General features: G+C 45.7%; 1 protein-coding gene across 2 annotated transcripts in view; it reads left to right on the forward strand.

The window, feature by feature from the left end:
• Positions 1–21,245, forward strand: part of PNOC (prepronociceptin) — a 145,151-nt gene that overhangs the window by 41,835 nt on the left and 82,071 nt on the right. The window contains exon 1 of one of the 2 annotated variants that reach the window (XM_068279021.1): positions 17,640–17,700. The exons of the other annotated variant lie outside the window; for it this stretch is intronic. The gene's annotated coding sequence lies outside the window, so the exon portion shown is untranslated. Of the gene's footprint in view, positions 1–17,639; positions 17,701–21,245 lie in introns of those variants that run through there. 2 annotated transcript variants of the gene reach the window in all.

Consider the following 21,245-nt stretch of genomic DNA (forward strand, 5'->3'; position numbering starts at 1 on the left):
CACCAGACTGTTGTGAAATATCACAGATCAGTCTCTTGGAAGTATACATACCTCCCAACATTTGGTCATCAGAAAGCGGGACACTTAGGCCACACCCCTAACCACACCCCCTAATCACGCCCACCAAAAACATTTTTTAAATTAATATTTAATCTCTTAAATAAATAAACAATGTGGGTAGGAGGGTGGGGTGTTTGTGGGTGGGGAGGAAAGTGCGGGTGCCCGTAGGTGGGGAGGAGGGTGAGGGTGGCCGTGGGTGGGGAGGAGGCGAGTAAACGAAATGATCAAGGCACCAGCCGCGCCTATGTGGGATGGGTGGGCAGGATTATATTGCTCCCTCCCTTTCTCCTAATGTGCCCCCCCCCCCACTTGCAGAGTAAAATGCGCAACGGAGCGGGCTGTCATTAAATCTTACCATTGCCTCCGTGCATAGCGGCATCTCATCTGGTCTTCTCGGCTTACTGCTTCCTGTGACGTCACAGGAAGCAGGAAGCCGAGAAGACCAGATGAGATCCCGGTATGCACGGAGGCAATGGTAAGATTGAATGACAGCCCGCTCTGCTGCGCATTTTACTCTGCAGGGGGGGGGGCACTGGGGGCACATTAGGAGGAAGGGAGGGAGCAATATAATCGCGGCCACCCATCCCACATCGGCGCGGCTGGTGCCTTGATCATTTTTTCCCCTCTCTCCCCAGCGGCCGGGACAAAAGTGGGGGCAGCGTGGGATAGCGGGAGGAGGGCCCCCCAAATCGGGACAGTCCCGACGAAAACGGGACTGTTGGGGGGCCTGATTATAGTAGAAGTTTATTTACGGTACAGGAGACACAGAATAGTGATGTCTGTTCAGGGAAAGCTTGGAACAGACAGATATACACTTTGAAATGAATTACAGATTATAATTATTCCGCCTATTTAACTAACTTATTGGATGATGCAAAATGCATAAATGAATACATGAATATTTATGAATATCTAAGTAGGTAAGCTTGTTAAAGATTTAATTGGCTCATAGACAGTTTAGTGGACAATAGATCTGTGTAGCTCAAGGTCATAGCTTGTGGGAAACACTGCGTTGTCTCTTATCTGTAAGATACCAACCCCAAAATCCCACAGCTGCACATTCCTATGTCATGAGCCTGTGTGAAACTGCAAACAAGAGAACCTGTTATTTCTAAGGATAGATATATGCTATAAAAGAAGTGTGCAATATGGCTTACAGGTGGCCATTTTGTTATAAACTATCAATTTTACTTCAACACAAACACCTGATCACCTGTGATCGCTGGGGCTGTTCCCATCTAGTTAAAGGGAATCTGAAGTGAAAATAAACTTATGAGATAATGAATTGTATGCGTAGTACAGCTAAGAAATAAAACATTAGTAACAAAGATGTATTTTATTTTCCAGTTTCCAGTACAGGTAGAGCTAAGAAACTTCAATTGTTATCTATGCAAAAGAGCTTCTCTGAGCTCTCCGACTTTATAAAGTGGTGGACAGCTCTGTCTTTTGCAGCACTTATCTTAACTGTCTCTCATTGTTTCTTCTTTGTTTATGGTTTTTCTGCAGAGAAAAGTTCAAAGGGTCACTAGCCTGCTGTGTGAAATCATTTAAAATGCTGAGTGTAGTGTGGAAAGTGCAATTGTTAGAGAATGATGCAATGTTATATAAAAAGCTATATACCTGAAAATAAAAATGACACTATTTTCTTTGCTACTAATGTTCTATTATTATCTGTACTACACAACCAATTCATTATATCATGATTTGTAAAACAGTATAACAGGGGCGCCAACAAGAGTAAAAGCGATTAAAAACCATTTAAAAGGGGGAAGTTGGTGGACTCACCTCCCTCGTAGAAAAAAACGGACAATGGGACGTTACTCACATACAAATCAACTTTTATTAAAAGCTTCAAGATTTGCAACGAGTGTCACGGGTCACTATCCCGCTTCATCAGGCAATAGTTTGGAGGGTACACATTCGGGTAAATATCCTGGCTAAGCACCTCTGTAAACTTAGCCAGGATATTGACCCGACTGTGTACCCTCCAAACTATTGCCTGATGAAGCAGGATAGTGACCCATGAAACGCGTTGCAAATCTTGAAGCTTTTAATAAAAGTTCATTTGTATGTGAGTAACGTCCCATTGTCCGTTTTTTTTCTACGAGGGAGGTGAGTCCACCAACTTCCCCCTTTTAAACGGTTTTTAATCGCTTTTACTCTTGTTGGCACCTCTGTTATATTGTTTTCTAAATCAACTAGTCCACCCCTGGTGGATGGGTGTATCCCCTTTTTCCTATCTACAGAGAGCGACTTCTTATACCTGAGTGGGGTCAGGTTATAATTATCCCCACCTGCCTATCCAGTGGTTGCCTTTTGTGGCAACCTATACTTGTGAGTATAACCATTGCTTGATTACACACTTTATCATCTGCTACTGAGCTACTACACTATATTGGGCTCTCTGTCTCGCTTTGTGTTTTTCAAGTTCATTATATCATGAGGGTTTTTTTTCTTCAGTGTCACTTTAAGCCCCTTCATCCTAAACACTAGCATGGATTTGGCCTTCAAGGGCTGAAATTGGACAGCTCTGGCCTACAGTAGAAAGTCAGATACTACAAGAAGACAGCATTATATTTTGGGGCAATTAGTCAAGCATTCCATTATCCTTATATATGACACATCAACCAATTACAAGAAATTGGCTTTAAATCACCACTAATCAGCATCCAGGTGGACCTGATGGGGGTGGTGATGTCACAACAGTCACAACCAACCCCAATGCCAGAAAGAAAATCGATACTAAGCATCCATCCCGTAATCTTCTCCACCTACGGCTTTGCACCTTGCAGTCATCCACTAGTGGGCCGACAGTTGTTTCAGTTGTTTCAGGGCCACACAACTTCCCCCTTCTTCAAGGTATATAGATACTGTATAACTCTGCTGCTAAGCAGGTGGTCCCTTGGGCCTGAAACGATTGTCTAAACTCTAAAGGATTTACAGTTTTTCTGCCGATGAATACAAAGTATTGTAAAAGTAATACCTTTTAATGGCTAACTGATAAAGTTAAATAATGCAAGCTTTATGGGATCTAGTCCCCTTCATCAGGCATATTTCCAGATGTAAGCTGAAGTAAAACACTGATGCAGGTAAATAGTAAACACAAAGATGGCAGTTGTGCTGGTTACTGTTTAGCAGTTAGATGTCAAGTGATGAGCAGGGCAGCGGGCGGAACTTACCTCGTCTCGCACCTGCGCCGGAAGTTCTGGTGCCGCACTCTGGTCTGGACCAGACCAGAGTAGCGGCTAATCCATCCGGCGCCTGCGACGAGAAGAGGTAAGTTCCGCCCGCTGCCCGGCCGCTGCACACTTCGTTCCGGACTCCGGAGGGGAGAGCGAGCGAGGGAGGTAGAGCCCCGTAAGGGAAGAGGGCAAGATGTCCGCCCTTCCCCACTATGCCCATAGCTCTACCTCTTCTCTGCGCTGCTCCCCTCCTGCTGGGGCTCACCTGGCTACCTATTCTTGGGACATATACACCTGCCTACATATACTGGGACAAGACATATACACCTGCCTACATATACTGGGACATATACACCTGCGTGCCTACATATACTGGGGACATATACACCTGCCTACATATACTGGGGACATATAAACCTGCCTACATATACTGGGGACATATACACCTGCCTACATATACTGGGACATATATACCCCTGCCTACATATACTGGGACATAAACACCTGCCTACATATACTGGGGACATATACACCTGCCTACATATACTGGGACATATACACCTGCCTACATATACTGGGGACATATACACCTGCCTACATATACTGGGACATATACCCCTGCCTACATATACTGGGACATATACACCTGCTACATATACTGGGGACATATACACCTGCCTACATATACTGGGACATATACACCTGCCTACATATACTGGGACATATACCCCTGGCTACATATACTTTGGACATATACCCCCTGGCTACATATACTGGGGACATATACCCCCTGGCTACATATACTGGGGACATATACCCCCTGGCTACATATACTAGGACATATACCCCTGGCTACATATACTGGGACATATACCCCTGGCTACATATACTGGGGACATATACCCCAGGCTACATATACTGGGGACATATACCCCTGGCTACATATACTGGGACATATACCCCTGGCTACATATACTGGGGACATATACCCCTGGCTACATATACTGGGACATATACCCCTGGCTACATATACTGGGGACATATACCCCTGGCTACATATACTGGGGACATATACCCCCTGGCTACATATACTGGGGACATATACCCCTGGCTACATATACTGGGGACATATACCCCTGGCTACATATGCTGGGACATATACCCCTGGCTACATATACTGGGACATATACCCCTGGCTACATATACTGGGACATGTACACCTGCCTACATATACTGGGACATATACACCTGCCTACATATACTGGGGACATATACACCTGCCTACATATACTGGGGACATATACCCCCTGGCTACATATACTGGGGACATATACCCCCTGGCTACATATACTGGGGACATATACCCCTGGCTACATATACTGGGACATATACCCCTGACTACATATACTGGGGACATATACCCCTGGCTACATATACTGGGACATATACCCCTGGCTACATATACTGGGGACATATACCCCAGGCTACATATACTGGGGACATATACCCCTGGCTACATATACTGGGACATATACCCCTGGCTACATATACTGGGGACATATACCCCTGGCTACATATACTGGGACATATACCCCCTGGCTACATATACTGGGGACATATACCCCTGGCTACATATACTGGGGACATATACCCCCTGGCTACATATACTGGGGACATATACCCCTGGCTACATATACTGGGGACATATACCCCTGGCTACATATACTGGGACATATACCCCTGGCTACATATACTGGGACATATACCCCTGGCTACATATACTGGGACATATACACCTGCCTACATATACTGGGACATATACACCTGCCTACATATACTGGGGACATATACACCTGCCTACATATACTGGGGACATATACACCTGCCTACATATACTGGGACATATACCCCTGCCTACATATACTGGGACATATACACCTGCTACATATACTGGGGACATATACACCTGCCTACATATACTGGGACTGGGACATATACACCTGCCTACATATACTGGGACATATACCCCTGGCTACATATACTTTGGACATATACCCCCTGGCTACATATACTGGGGACATATACCCCCTGGCTACATATACTGGGGACATATACCCCCTGGCTACATATATTGGGGACATATACCCCCTGGCTACATATACTGGGGACATATACCCCTGGCTACATATACTGGGGACATATACCCCTGGCTACATATACTGGGACATATACCCCTGACTACATATACTGGGGACATATACCCCTGGCTACATATACTGGAGACATATACCCCTGGCTACATATACTGGGACATATACCCCTGGCTACATATACTGGGGACATGTACCCCTGGCTACATATACTGGGACATATACCCCTGGCTACATATACTGGGGACATATACCCCTGGCTACATATACTGGGGACATATACCCCCTGGCTACATATACTGGGGACATATACCCCTGGCTACATATACTGGGGACATATACCCCTGGCTACATATACTGGGACATATACCCCTGGCTACATATACTGGGACATATACCCCTGGCTACATATACACCTGCCTACATATACTGGGACATATACACCTGCCTACATATACTGGGGACATATACCCCTGCCTACATATACTGGGCACATATACCCCTGGCTACCTGTTCTGAGGACATCTCTACCACTGGCCACCTATTCTGGGGACATCTATACCACTGGCCACCTATTCTGGGGACACCTATAGACCTGGGGCTACCTATTTTTAGGGAACAACTGCTGTCAGATTGAGTGTATTTTGGGGAACTGATGCCAGGTGAGAGGTGTCTACCATGTTAAGGGGGCATTCTGCCTATTTATGTGAAATGCTGTCTATTTATGTGCCTCATGACTGCTGAATTTGTCTTGTTGGGAGCCTCATGATTTGTTGGGGGCCTCAAGATCACTGAATTTGTCTTGTTGGGGGCCTCATGATTGCAGAATTTGTCTTGTTGGGGGCCTCATGATTGCTGAATTTGTCTTGTTGGGGGCCTCATGATTGCTGAATTTGTCTTGTTGGGGGCCTCATGATTGCTGAATTTGTCTTGTTGGGGGTCACATGATTGGTAACTGCGAGACTATGGAAAAAGATGAATCATGATCATATGAGACAATAGCATTAAACCTACTTTTTCAGCTTTTTAAAACAGAAAATGAAACTGGGAGGTTCTAAAAAAAAAATGAATACATTTTTCAGGAGTCGGATGGATGAAATTGTTTATCTTCACAGTTTATTTTCAACTTGAATTTTCAATAATGTTCATGTATGAGTTAAAACGTTTGTATTTAGTTTAAATTGCTGTTGGCACTTTGTGATAGTAAAGTGACTTTGCAGTTTGGGCACTCGACCTCCAAAAGGTTCGCCACCACTGTCCTAATCTAATGTCCCACCATTGCTTAGTTCATGTAAACTTGTCTCCACCCACGACCACACCCACATTCTGGTTCATGACCACACCCATTTTTCGGCGCTATGCGCGCCGCATGCGGTACCCAATTTTTGGGCGCGCCGCCGCCCCGAACGTTCGCCGCGGCGCGCTGCGCGTGCCGCCCCGCTTATTCCTCCCCCCTTTTTGCCCCCCCCTGGAAAATTTTCTGCGGACGCCCATGCTGGAGCCAGTGAGCTCATGCAAGCAAACATGAAATCTAGCAGGTTTCTGAAGATCATGAAGCCAAGTAAATCATGTTGCATAAGGAGTCATGAATCCCATTCCACAATTTAAACCCTCTGTTAATGTCTTAAAGAGAATCTGTATTGTTAAAATCGCACAAAAGTAAACATACCAGTGCGTTAGGGGACATCTCCTATTACCCTCTGTCACAATTTCGCCGCTCCCCGCCGCATTAAAAGTAGTCAAAAACAGTTTTTAAAAGTTTGTTTATAAACAAACAAAATGGCCACCAAAACAGGAAGTAGATTGATGTACAGTATGTCCACACATAGAAAATACATCCATACACAAGCAGGCTGTATACAGCTTTCCTTTTGAATCTCAAAAGATCATTTGTGTGTTTACCTTCTGTCCCCTGCTTCTCTCATGCACTGAAGTGACAGGCTTCCTGCAGACATCTCTGCCTGTGCCTGTGTTTGTAATTCCTCAGTATGTGTCAGCCAGCTACTTTCACAGCCTAACAGAGGAGGATTTTTATCCAGCTCTCTTCTATCACTGATAAGATAGCAGAGAAGCTGCTGGCTTATGTAAATAAAACACACACTGGAGTGTGCATAGAGGAACAGACCAGCACAGAAGAGTTGGCAGCCTTCCAGACACAGGCCGACAAGTCTGACAGGGGAAAGATACATTGATTTATTACAGAGACCGTGATAGTACAAAGTGCTGCAGTGAGCCAGAACAGATTAGAATAGGTTTAGGAACTTGTAGGATGGTAGAAAAAACGTTGTAATTTTTGTTACAGAGTCACTTTAAACATCTTCATAAATGTGTACTCAGAAATCTTTCTTGCTTGTTCATTTTTGAAGTTGCTCTTAAGAACAAGTACTTTTAGATCTTGCATGCTGTGTCCTGGTTCACAGAAGTGTTGGCCCACTGGTGTGTCCATTTTACCCTCATTAATTTTAAAGCGGTGATGGTTCATTCTTGTGCACAGTTTTTGGCCTGTTTCTCCTATATAGATTCCTTTTTAGGGGCATTTCATGCAGCGTATCATGTATACCATAATGTACAGAAACATTTTTACTACTATCTGTCGATGAACAAATTTTAATCACTTTGGTGGGTTGATCCAAAAATCACAGCATAAATGTGTGGGGTCCACAAGGAATCTGAAGCTCATGATCATCTATTGGAAGATGCTGTAGCACAAAGAAGAGCAGGTCTTCTGCAGGTGGAGGAGCAGTGGTAAGTAATGCTTTAGTCTAGGAGCGTAAAAATATAAATCTGGCCATGAGTAAAGGACACGACTGTAGTACCAAACATCAGATGTGCCGTAATGCTTCCATATTGGAAAGATCCTCAGCCCTATTAGCCGCTCACTGACCACCATAGCCCAATGAATAGATAACTGCTCCCCGGATGGCACTCATCAGAGCCGCCATTATGCAGAGTGCGCTCGTGTAGAGGGACAGTAAATGTTAATCACAGCGAGAATGATGTCAAGGTCTCAGAACATTAGCTGCGAACGTCAGCGGCAGAAGATCTGCAAGAAGAGGCTTGGCGGGGGCAATGCGGGTCACGAGGATGGAGAGATACAGGAGGCCAGTGCTGTCAGAGATTGATTTAGCACTTAAGAAAGCTATTAAAGGCCTATATAGGTTTGGGAAGCTCAATCAGTACAGCCAGGGCTATTTTAGAACTCAGGTCTTCCTTTTTTGGTTCAGCAAAACAAGTGTATCAGCACTCCGTATTTCAATAACTACGCTCTTTATTGAGCCATCCGTTATCACAAGGTACAGCCAACAATTGTTTTGGGGGCCTCGCAGGGGACCCTGCGAGGCCTCCGAGACAATTGTCGGCTGTACCTTGTGGAAACAGATGGCTCAATAAAGAGCGTACTTATTGAAGTACGGAGTCCTGTTACACTTGTTTTGCTGAACTTTGCAGTGGCTTGCCTATGCCACAGTATCAGGCACCCGGACTTTACCTGATGGTGTGCCCATCCAAAACCTCTGGATTACTTCCTTTTTTGGTTGTCTATTGAAAGACATGTTTACTAAAAGATCTTATGATTTAGCATTCACAGGAACAAGGCTGCAGAACAGACTTTCTTCGTATGGTGGGGACCAGTCCTACATGTTTATTACAAATGTGCTTCAAAGTTACTGAACCTTGAGAATACCAATGACTACAGTAGCTAGGTGCGTAACTACAGGGTTGCAGGCAGCCCCTGCAACTGCAGGGGGGTCCAGAGCGGTGAGGGAACCCCAACTACTAACTTTCTCTCACTCTAATAAAGGGGTCCATCCTTCAGATCAGATGTTTTTGTGGCTACACTTGTGTGAAGAATATGATGGCCACATTTGTTTTATGACCCTTGCACGAGGGACACCCGCCTAGGAGGGTCACCAAGGGTAGGCAAGAGAAAGGGTGTGAACATTGGGGGCCCCCATCAAAGTTTTGCTGGGGGGAAGGGCCATGATTTGTAGTTACGCCCCTACGCTTTCTGTAGGTTCCAATGAGAGTCTGGATTCTGGTTAAGGGAAATTTTGGACCATTCCTCTTTACAAAACATCTCTAGTTCATTCAGGTTTGATAGCTTCCAAGCATGGAAAGCTCTCTTTAACTCACACAACAGATTTTTAATTATATTCAGGTCTGGGGACCAGTGGCGTACCTAGGGCATTTGGCACCCGGTGCTCATTATCCCCGGCCCCCCCCCCCCCCCAATCAGGAAGACAACGTGCGGCGCGCTTAGCCGAAAAATGGGGCTACATTGTGCGGCTGCGCTGAAAAATGGGTGTGGTCATGGTGGACCAAAATGTGGGTGTGGTCACAGGTGGAGACAAATTTACATGAACTTAGCAATGGTGGGACATTAGATTAGGACAGTGGTGGCGAACCTTTTGGAGGCTGAGTGCACAAACTGCAACCCAAAAGTCACTTATCTATCGCAAAGCGCCAACAGCAATTTAAACTAAATACAAACATTTTAACTCATACGTGAACATTATGGAAAATCCAAGTTGAAAATAAACTGTGAAGATAAACAATTTCATCCATCCTATTCCTGAAAAATGTATTGTTTTAGAAACCCCCTCCCCCCAGTTTTAATTTTCTGTTTTAAAAAGATAAAAAAGTAGGTTTAAGGCTATTGACTCATATGATTATGATTCAGCTTTTCCCATAGTCTCACAGTTAGCAATCATGATGCCCCCAACAAGACAAATCCAGCAATCATGAGGCCCCCAACAAGTCAAATTCAGAAATCTTGAGGCACCCAACAAATCATGAGGCCCCCAACAAGACAAATTCAGCAATCATGAGGCCACCAACAAGACAAATTCAGCAATCATGAGGCCACCAACAAGACAAATTCAGAAATCATGAGGCCACTAACAAGACAAATTCAGCATAAGGCACATAAATAGACAGCATTTCACATAAATGGGCAGAATGCCCCCTTAATATGGTAGACACCTCTCACCTGGCTTCTGAATTCTCCTCTACTGGCTGCTGTGCCTGGCTGGCAATACTGTTTTTGGCTGGATTGGGGATGATGTGTGGACTGAAAAGCCTGGCAGTGATGCTGTGGCCTGACTGGCGGTGATGCTGTGGCTGGGCTGGCTGGCGGTGATCCTGTGACTGGGCTGGCTGGCGGTGATGCTGTGGCTGTGCCTGGCTGGCGGTGATGCTGTGGCTGTGCCTGGCTGGTTGAAGTAAATGCTGGCCTGACTGGGGGTGATGCTGTGGCCTTTTTGCCAGTGATTCTGGGCTGGTTGGCTGGTGGTGATGTTGGGCTGGCTGGCCTAGATAGTTTAGGTAGTGAGAGGTGCCCCCTAGTTTAGGTAGTGCCAGGAGCCAGTGTAGGCAGTATAGTAGTCCCCAGTACAGCTAGTATAGTGGCCCCCAGTATAGGTAGTATAGTGGCCCCCAGTATAGGTAGTATAGTGGTCCCCAGTATAGCTAGTATAGTGAGCCTCAGTATAGGTAGTATAATGGTCCCCAGTATAGCTAGTATAGTTGCCCCCAGCCAGTATAGCTAGTATAGTTGACCCCAGCCAGTATAGCTAGTATAGTTGCCCCCAGCCAGTATAGCTAGTATATTTGTAACAAACACTGTGGGAGGCGCCCTGCCCCTTACATCTAATTATATATAATATCTATTAATTAAAGATAAGCGTAGTGCGTCTTACCTGTTATGAAGGCTCGTACACACAGATCAAGTACATTGAATTTATTTATAGCACAAGTCCAGTCCATTGTGCTATAAATAAATTCAATTTACTTGATCTGTGTGTACGAGCCTTCATAACAGGTAAGACGCACTACGCTTATCTGTAATTAATAGATATTATATATAATTAGATGTAAGGGCGCCTCCCACAGTGTTTGTTACAAATTAGTACCCCACTACGTGGGGCTATACTTACTGTAAGTTCATTATAGTAGTATCCTTTTCCGGGAGCGGCGACCGACAAGGCCGAGTGGAGACGGTACTTCTCCACATGTTCAGATGATGGTTGCTTAAATAGCAACCCAGAATTGTGAGTATATTTTTTTTGCGATAGATCATTTTACACAACGATAATACACGATATTGGGCTCCCGGTGTCCCTGTGTTTTTTTATCTCTACTAGTCTTATAGCTAGTATAGTTGCCCCCAGCCAGTATAGCTAGTATAGTTGCCCCCAGCCAGTATAGCTAGTATAGTTGCCCCCAGCCAGTATAGTTGGCCCCAGTAAGTATAGTTGCCCCCAGCCAGTATAGCTAGTAGTTGCCCCCAGCCAGTATAGTTGCCCCCAGCCAGTATAGCTAGTATAGTTGCCCCCAGTAAGTATAGCTAGTATAGTTGCCCCCAGCCAGTATAGCTAGTATAGTTGCCCCCAGTAAGTATAGCTAGTATAGTTGCCCCCAGCCAGTATAGCTAGTATAGTTGCCCCCAGTAAGTATAGCTAGTATAGTTGCCCCCAGCCAGTATAGCTAGTATAGTTGCCCCCAGCCAGTATAGCTAGTATAGTTGCCCCCAGCCAGTATAGTTGCCCCCAGTAAGTATAGTTGCCCCCAGCCAGTATAGCTAGTAGTTGCCCCCAGCCAGTATAGCTAGTATAGTTGCCCCCAGTAAGTATAGCTAGTATAGTTGCCCCTAGTAAGTATAGCTAGTATAGTTGCCCCCAGCCAGTATAGCTAGTATAGTTGCCCCCAGCCAGTATAGCTAGTATAGTTGCCCCCAGCCAGTATAGTTGCCCCCAGTAAGTATAGTTTCCCCCAGCCAGTATAGCTAGTAGTTGCCCCCAGCCAGTATAGTTGCCCCCAGCCAGTATAGCTAGTATAGTTGCCCCCAGTAAGTATAGCTTGTATAGTTGCCCCCGTAAGTATAGCTAGTATAGTTGCCCCCCCCCGCCAGTATAGCTAGTATAGTTGCCCCCAGTAAGTATAGCTAGTATAGTGGCCCCCAGTATAGCTAGTATAGTTGCCCCCCCGCCAGTATAGCTAGTATAGTTGCCCCCAGTAAGTATAGCTAGTATAGTTGCCCCCAGTATAGCTAGTATAGTTGCCCCCAGGAGGGTGAAAGCAGCGCTAGAAGGAGGGGCTGTGGAGGCAGCGGTGGGGAGGGGGGAAATATCCCCCCTCCCTCACCTGGGACCCCTCCTTCTGCCTCTCTCCTCCTCCATAGCTAACTGTCAGGCAGTGCAGGGGCGGCCGGAGGCGTGCTAAGAGTTACTCACCTCATTTCCGCGTTCCAAGCGTGGAGCCGGAGCGCAGTGTCATGTTGTCACAGGTCTGTCTTCAACGCCGCCCAGTGTGCTTCCTAATTAGCGGAAGCACAGTGGGCGGCGTTGAAGACAGACCTGTGACGACATGACGCTGCGCTCCGGCTCCACGCTTGGAACGTGGAAATGAGGTGAGTAACTCTTAGCACGCCTCCGGCCGCCCCTGCACTGCCCGACAGTTAGTTATGGAGGGGGAGAGAGGCAGAAGGAGGGGTCCCAGGTGAGGGAGGGGGGGGGATATTTCCCCCCTCCCCACCGCTGCCTCCACAGCCCCTCCTTCTAGCGCTGCTTTCACCCTCCTGCTGTGCTGCTATGGGGGGTCGTGGTGACACCCCCCTGGGTGTCTGTCACCCGGTGCGCCACGCCCCCCTGCGCACTATGGTAGGGACGCCACTGCTGGGGACTGAGATGGCCATTCCAGAACGTTGTACTTGTTCATCTGCATGAATACCTTAGTGGATTTTGAACAGTGTTTAGGTCATTGTCTTGTTGAAAGATCCAGCTCCGGCGCAGCTTCAGCTTTGTCACTGATTCCTGGACATTGGTCCCCAGAATCTGCTGATACTGAGTGGAATCCATGCGTCCCTCAACTTTGACAAGATTTCCAGTTCCTGCACTGGCCACACAGCCCCACATCATGATGGAACCACCACCATATTTTACTGTAGGTAGCAGGTGTTGTTTTTTTTTTGTAATGCTGTGTTGTTTTTCCTCCATGCATAACGCCTCTTTTTATGCCCAAATAACTCCATTTTAGTGTCATCAGTCCATAGCACCTTATCCCAAAATGAAGCTGGCTTGTCCAAATGTGCTTTAGCATATCTCAAGTGGCTCTGTTTGTGCTGTGGGCGGAGAAAGGGCTTCCTCTGCATCACTCTCGCATACAGCATCTCCTTGTGTAAAGTGCACCGAATGGTTGAATGATGCACAGTGACTCCATCTGCAGCAAGATGAGGTTGTAGGTCTTTGGTGCTGGTCTGTGGGTTGACTCTGACTTTTTCTCACCACTCATCGCTTCTGTTTATCTGAGACTTTTCTTGGACTGCCACTTCAAACCTTAACTTAAATTGAGCCTGTGGTCTTCCATTTCTTCAATATGTTCCTATCTGTGGAAACAGACATCTGAAATCTCTGAGACAGCTTTCTTTATCCTTCCCCTAAACCATGATGGTGAACAATCTTTGTCTTTAGGTCATTTGTGAGTTGTTTTGAGACCCCCATGTTGCTACTCTTCAGAGAAAATTAAAAGAGGAGGGAAACTTACAATTGACCCCCTTAAATACTCTTTCTCATAATTGGATTCATCTGTGTATGTAGGTCAGAGGTCACTGAGCTTACCAAGGCAATTTGAGTTCCAATAATTAGTTCTAAAGTTTTGGAATCAATAAAATGACAACAGTGCCGAAATTTATGCACCTGCCTAATTTTATTTAAACAATTATTGCGCACTTTCTGAATATCCAATAAACTTCATTTCACTTCTCCAATATCACTGTGTGTATCTCCTATATGATATATTTAACTTACATTTTTTATCATAACAACCAACGATTTATACAGGAAAATCATGAAAATTAACAAGGTTGCTCAAATTTTCGCATCCCACTTTATATAGATGCGAAGTGCTTCTCAGAAGGACACACCATTGGTTAATGGAAAAGTCATATTAAGTAATGCACAATAGACAATGCGTTTCAAGGGTCTTGGCCTGCTTCTTCAGGTCGATACAAGTGCCTAAGAAGTTTTGTCCTCCTGAGAAGGTATGACGATACACTTCTCATCTCTATACTGTAACTACTTATAGTAGTATATCAACAAGGGTAGCTCCACCAGTGTTTATAGGATCAGACGGTTTTGTATCTCCACCAGTGTTTATAGGATCAGACGGTTAACCCTTTGCACACTCACATGCAAATGTTCATACAAATGCATTCACAGAAATCAATCATGCAGGAACCACTGTTATCCCTACAGCTAAGTTAAAAGCCGGGGTCTTATTACAACAGAATACTTCCTCTTGCGTAGTAACCTACAACGCGCAGAGGTACCCCAGTATTCATAGGTGCCCTATCTCTGGCCCTGTAATGTGCATAGTGCAGACATGAAAACATTCATTGCATCAAATGTCATAAACGTTAAATAACATTAGTAACATGATGCCATTCCCAGCATTACCTGCTCCAAAACTTTGCTGCGTTATTTTTAAATCTGGGCGGTGGCTAAAGGTGCCCATACATTACTAGACTTTTGACATCACTATCTGGCTGATTTGATCATAATTATTGAATCTGGCAATCAGATGATCATAATTATGGCACAGGGTGATGCCGGTAATGCAACATGGCTACCGCTGGACCCCTGGTCGGTCTCCCCAAGTGTATGTGTACCCGCCAGGCCCATGATGATTTCTGCAGGCTCACCTGTCACTCAGGCACAACTCCTCACCTCCTGCCACGTGTACTGACGTCACAACATGCGGCAGTGTCACATGGCACAGGCGCTGCCAATTCAAAAAGATGCCCTTGTAACAGGTGAGTGCTGATGGGGACACACACACTTTACAAGGAAGTGGCAACAGCAGGGGCGTAACTACCATGTATGGGGCCCCCCTGCAAATAAGCATGGGGCTCCACTCCCCCCCCCCCCCCCCCCGTCTCCAAGGAACCAGGCAGGAAGTCTCGGCAAACATGTGCATCACAGCAGCAGCACTCTCTGCTGCCCTTCCCCGAGCTCCCGAATCCCGATCACATGACTCGCATCGGCCATGCATCACACCAGCACTCTGCTGCCCTTCCCCGAGCTCCTGATTACATGACTCGCATCGGTCATGCATCACAGCAGCACCACTCACTGCTGCCCTTCCCCGAGCTCCCGATCACATGACTCGCATCGGCCATGCATCACACCAGCACTCTGCTGCCCTTCCCCGAGCTCTCGATCACATGACTCGCATCGGCCATGCATCACACCAGCACTCTGCTGCCCTTCCCCGAGCTCTCGATCACATGACTCGCATCGGTCATGCATCACAGCAGCACCACTTACTGCTGCCCTTCCCCGAGCTCCCGATCACATGACTCGCATAGGCCATGCATCAAACCAGCAGCACTCTCTGCTGCTCTTCCCCGAGCTCCCGATCACATGACTCACATCAGTCATTCATCACAGCAGCACTCTCTGCTGCCCTTCCTCGAGATCCCGATCACATGACTCGCATAGGCCATGCATCACACCAGCAGCACTCTCTCCTGCCCTTCCCCGAGCTCCCGATCACATGATTCGCATAGGCCATGCATCACACCAGCAGCACTCTCTTCTGCCCTTCCCCGAGCTCCCGATCACATGACTCGCATAGGCCATGCATCACACCAGCAGCACTCTCTGCTGCCCTTCCCTGAGCTCCCGATCACATGACTCGCACCCGTCACGCATCACAGCAGCAGCACTCTCTGCTGCCCTTCCCCGAGCTCCCGATCACATGACTCGCATCGGTCATGGATCACAGCAGCACTCTCTGCTGCCCTTCCCCGGGCTCCCGATCACATGACTCGCATCGGCCATGCATCAAACCAGCAGCACTCTCTGCTGCCCTTCCCCGACCTCCCGATCACATGACTCGCATCGGCCATGCATCACAGCAGCAGCACTCTCTGCTGCCCTTCCCCGAGCTCCCGATCACATGACTCACATTGACCATGCATCACAGCAGCAGCACTCTCTGCCGCCCTTCCCCGAGCTCCCGATCACGACTCGCATCGGTCATGCATCACACCAGCAGCATTCTCTGCTGCCCTTCCCCGAGCTCCCGATCACATGACTCGCATCGGCCACGCATCACACCAGCAGCATTCTCTGCTACCTTTCCCCGATCTCCCAATCACATGACTCACATCAGTCACGTGATATAGGGAGCTGGTGAATGGCAGCAGAGAGAGTGTGCTGTGATGCACAGAGAGGGGACCTGCAGCACTGGAACAGGTAGTGAGGGCAATATTACCTGCTTCCAGTGCTGAAGGTCTACTCTATGCATCACAGCACACTCTCTCTGCTGCCATTCACCGACTCCCTATCACATGACTGATGCAAGTCATGTGATCGGGAGCTTGGCGAAGGGCAGCAGAGAGTGCCCTGAAGCAGACAAATATAATGCTCCCTGTGCTACACTGCATGCGAATGAGAGGAGGAGAGGCCCCGGGCCCCCCTGCAATTGCGGGGATCACAGGGGCTATGGTTACACCTATGGGTGACAGGATGATTTCCAATAGATTTAGAATATATTTATACTGAGGTCCAGGGACGAATTTACCATAAGGCACTGTAGGTACATTGCCTACAGGCGCCTGATGATGGAAAGGAGGCTCATTCTCCTCCCCAAGTACCTCCCTCGTATGCAAGTACCTCCCTCCTATGCCTAGTCCCGAGCAAAGTGTAAATGAGAGGTTACTCACCCGAGTCTCAGCATTCCACTGACCAGATCTTCCTTCAGTCAGAGGCACCTCTAGCTACCTAATACTTGGGGACACCTCTAGCTACTTAATACTGGGAATAGCTCTTGCTACCTAATACTAAGAGGCACCTGTAGCTACCCTCTCCGTATGAGGGTCTACTTCTCAGAACAACCATGTCCTTAGCCAAACTCAAAGAAAAACTCTAATGTACACAAAGGCACAGGCTTGATAAACAAGCTCATACTTTGCTGGAAAACAAATAACTCTTGCTGGTAATTACTACAGTGTTTACGCCATCCACGTAATTAACAGGAGGGAACAATCACAACAGTTCACACTGTGTCAGTAAATGAGTTAATCAGAGAAACGTGTCAGTCTGGAGATACTAACACTGAGGGACACGGAGCCATCAGATGGAACGAGAGGCGGTAATAGGTGATTAAATGTAATGAAACAGACGCACTGAACTGTCAGTGGCATATCCCCACTGGACAAATGATATTACTCAGCTCTGTACGGAAGCCACCGAAGGCCAACTCCACCCAAAACAGTGGCTGAACTCAATCGCCCTCGAGCTCCTTGTAAGGTATGAACAACACAAACATTCTCTTAAAGTGGACCTGAACACTTGCACGGGACAGAAGGAAAGCATAGAGAAATGCACCTTGTATGTATTTAGAGAGAAGAGCCTGTCCCTTTCCCGCTTATCTGTGAATAATCACAACTGTAATTTGATCTCTCAGCTGTGTCAGCTGGCTACCACGGCAGAGGAGCTAATTGGTAAACACAGGATGTTAACACTATGTCTGCTTCCATGAAAGCAGGAAGTAGACACATTGCGGATTTAATGCAGGATTTGTATCAACTGTAACAAAGAAATGTTTTTCTTTAAGGATTATTATGCTGTTGCCTATCTTTTAGAGCAGGGAGGAAGTTCTGAGTTCAGGTCCAATTTAACATATTGCTGCGTATTTTTACTGACCCAGGGAGGGTATCACATTCTGTCTATAAAAACCTCTAACTGCTTATTCACTAACCAGATGCAAGCTGATTGGTCACCACAAGCCAGTTTTGATAGGTTAGATACACGCTAATGTTAAGCCACGCCAGGATTTCTACGTATTGTCGCCGCCCTGGGCTGAACCCCGACATTATTGCAGCATCTGTTTGAAAGTACCTTGCAATGCCGGTATCTCATGTACGTGCAAAATAGGTGCTGGAAATATCTGCTAGCAGAATATCAGCAAATTTACAAATATTCTGCTATTGTGCAGTAGTAATGCCGATAGTAAAATATCAGTAAATGTTATCAATCTTTTACTATCGCTAAACCTTACCCTCTTCTCACACAGAGCTGAGTTTATACTTTTACCTTTGCAACTTTCTTTTGAATCCCTTCCCTTGTGTAGCCCCCCCCCCCCCCCCCGCCTCTTCCTTCTTTATATAGCAAATACCCCCTACGAGTGCATCAACCTTTTATCAACTCCACTATCTTCCAATATGACCCAAGAAAGAATAAAAAAACTTTGCTATGCAATAGCAGATATTCTTATAAACGTAAAAAGCAATTTCATGTTTGTTGCAACACTTAGGGCCTGTTCATACTTGCTGCGTTTGTAGAACGCGTATAAATTCAAAGAAACGCAAGTTGAAAAACGCATGCGTTTTTCTTGCGTTTGAATGCGTTTTCTATTGCGTTTTGCACAAACACGTGACCCAGGGGAAAAAAAAGAATTATGGGAACCGCAGAGGAAAACGGATGCTAAAAACGCAATAGTACGCGTTTTTGATACGCGTCCATAGACTTTCATTGCGTCCGTTTCTATGCGTATCGCACAGAACTGCGTGCAGCAATGCGGATGAGAAACGTATGCGTCTCATACGCATACATGTGAACTAGCCCATTCAAAAACATTAGGAGCCGTTTCTATGCGTTTTTGGTACCAGTACGCGTTCCCTGAAAACGGCTAGGAACGCATATAGTCTGAACAGGCCCTTACGGTCTACAGCATTCTTTGTTGCCCTCTGACCTTATCAAATTAATATCAGTAACAGTCTCTGGAAAAGATATCAAGGCCCTGGCCTAGGTCGGCAGCTGCCTGAGGGGTGGAGGACATGAAAGAAAGAGGAAGCTGCAAATGTGAAAGGAGGCTGAACAAGCAGTTGGGGGGGGGTTGGGGGCTGCTCATGGAAGGGGAGCAACAAGAGAGATAACGCAGAGGCGGCAGAGGTATAAATCTGGCCTTGCCCAGCGAGCGATGTGATTGGTTCTAAAGTTTTCTGAAAATGTGTTGGATAAACAGGAAAAGGTACCAGGACTATATAAGATACCTAAAAAAAAAAAAACAACAAAATATACTCAAACTTTTAGGAAAGAGCTTTGTGTTCTCTATATCTCTGTCACAGTTCATAGTGCTGGCTGAATATGATCAGCTATTGGAGGCCGTGCCGGGGTAATTCTGCATTGTACAGAGTGGGCTTGCGATGTCTGGTCCTTGTCCTCTTACTACTGCCCTGCATCTGTAGTCATTTACCTGCTTCAGTAGAGCCATGAATGATTTGGGTCATCAAATGACGCTGGAATTTGCATCTTAATGGACAGGGTTGTTTTGGCTGGAGAAAGAATATGAGATTTTTTTCCTCATCGTCTCCAATTTTGTAATGTACTTTTAATGACAGCTTAAAGAGGAACTTTAACCCAGGATTGAACAGGATTGATACCCCCTTTCCCATGAGAAATCTTTTCCTTTTCTCTAAAAGATCATCAGGGGGCTCTGTATGGCTGATATTGTGGTGAAACCCGTCCCACGGTATGATGTCAGGGCCATGGTCATGACAGTTTCCTGTCTGTGAACCTTGCTGCATTGTGGGAAATAAGTCATCTGTTTGTTACTGCCAAGTAAGCAGTATCTCCCTCTGTGCATAGAAAGCTCAGGAAACAAACATTCTGCAGATCACCTGGCAGAACTAAAGATGTCGCCCCCTATGATAAATTTCAGAATATAAATCAGGGTGAGGAAAGATTTTAAAAAGGGCAAACACTGAGGAAATAATTTATAAATTAAAATTGTAAAAAGTAAGCAATTGAATTGCTTGTTATTTTCACTACTACTTTAAAAACCATTTCCCTACCACAGGTTATTTCCCCTTAAAAACCACAGCAATTTTCACATTTCACGCTCCTCCCATTCATTCACCAATAACTTTAGCACTACTCATCTCACCAAATTATCTGTATCTTGTTTTTATTTAGGACAAACTAGGCTTTCTTTGGGTTTAACTTTTTGCTAATAACTATTTTATTGTGTATGTAATTTAAAGGGAAGAAATTATTATTTCTCGGTTTTCAGCCATTATAGTTTGAAAATAAAAAGTGGTACTCTAGATAAAACTCACACATTTTATTTGACCATTTGTCCTGGTTGTTACAATATTCAAATTATGTCCCTAGTACTTTTTTGTTTAGTTTTTTTCATTGTATTCAATCAACGATTACAAGCTTTTATTTGCAAAAATAACAGTAATAGACACGAATGACATACATGAGTCCCTAATGGTGGCCACTAATGATCCAATCTTTTTTATCCAATCTTACCAAATCTATGTAGTATAAAGGTAAATTGAGTGAATATACTGAATGGATACTTCAGGCAGTTACCTTATATTACATAGAAATGGTAAGATTGGATGAAAAAGATTGGATCATTAGTGGCCAGCTTTAGGTAACAATTTATGTATTCTCTTTTAAATTCTGTCACAATGCAAAAGGATTAAGAAAGCTTTATTCTCTATAGCGCAGTGTATTGTGACAGGTTTGCTTTACCGTCCCAGCGATAGCGCCACGTCGTCTATCACAGCTTCCTCTTCTAGGGCGATGCCAGGAAATTTCAAGACTGACAGCTTCATTTTATACTATGCAAATTGACTCTAATGACCTCATTTAGCATTCATAGAGGCAATATGTTTCTGCAGTATATGTTATTTCTATGCAAATGAGCCACTTGCTTCACTCAGTCTGCTGCGTCCCCTCGAAGGCGAATCCTCTGTGTTTACTGTCCGTTCTGAAGCCCTGTGGCGTTTCCGACTTTACATCTTCACTGTCCTCCCCCGTCTGCCACATCGAGACGTGTT

Source organism: Hyperolius riggenbachi, chromosome 4 (assembly GCF_040937935.1).
Source record: "Hyperolius riggenbachi isolate aHypRig1 chromosome 4, aHypRig1.pri, whole genome shotgun sequence".
Classification (NCBI taxonomy): domain Eukaryota; kingdom Metazoa; phylum Chordata; class Amphibia; order Anura; family Hyperoliidae; genus Hyperolius; species Hyperolius riggenbachi.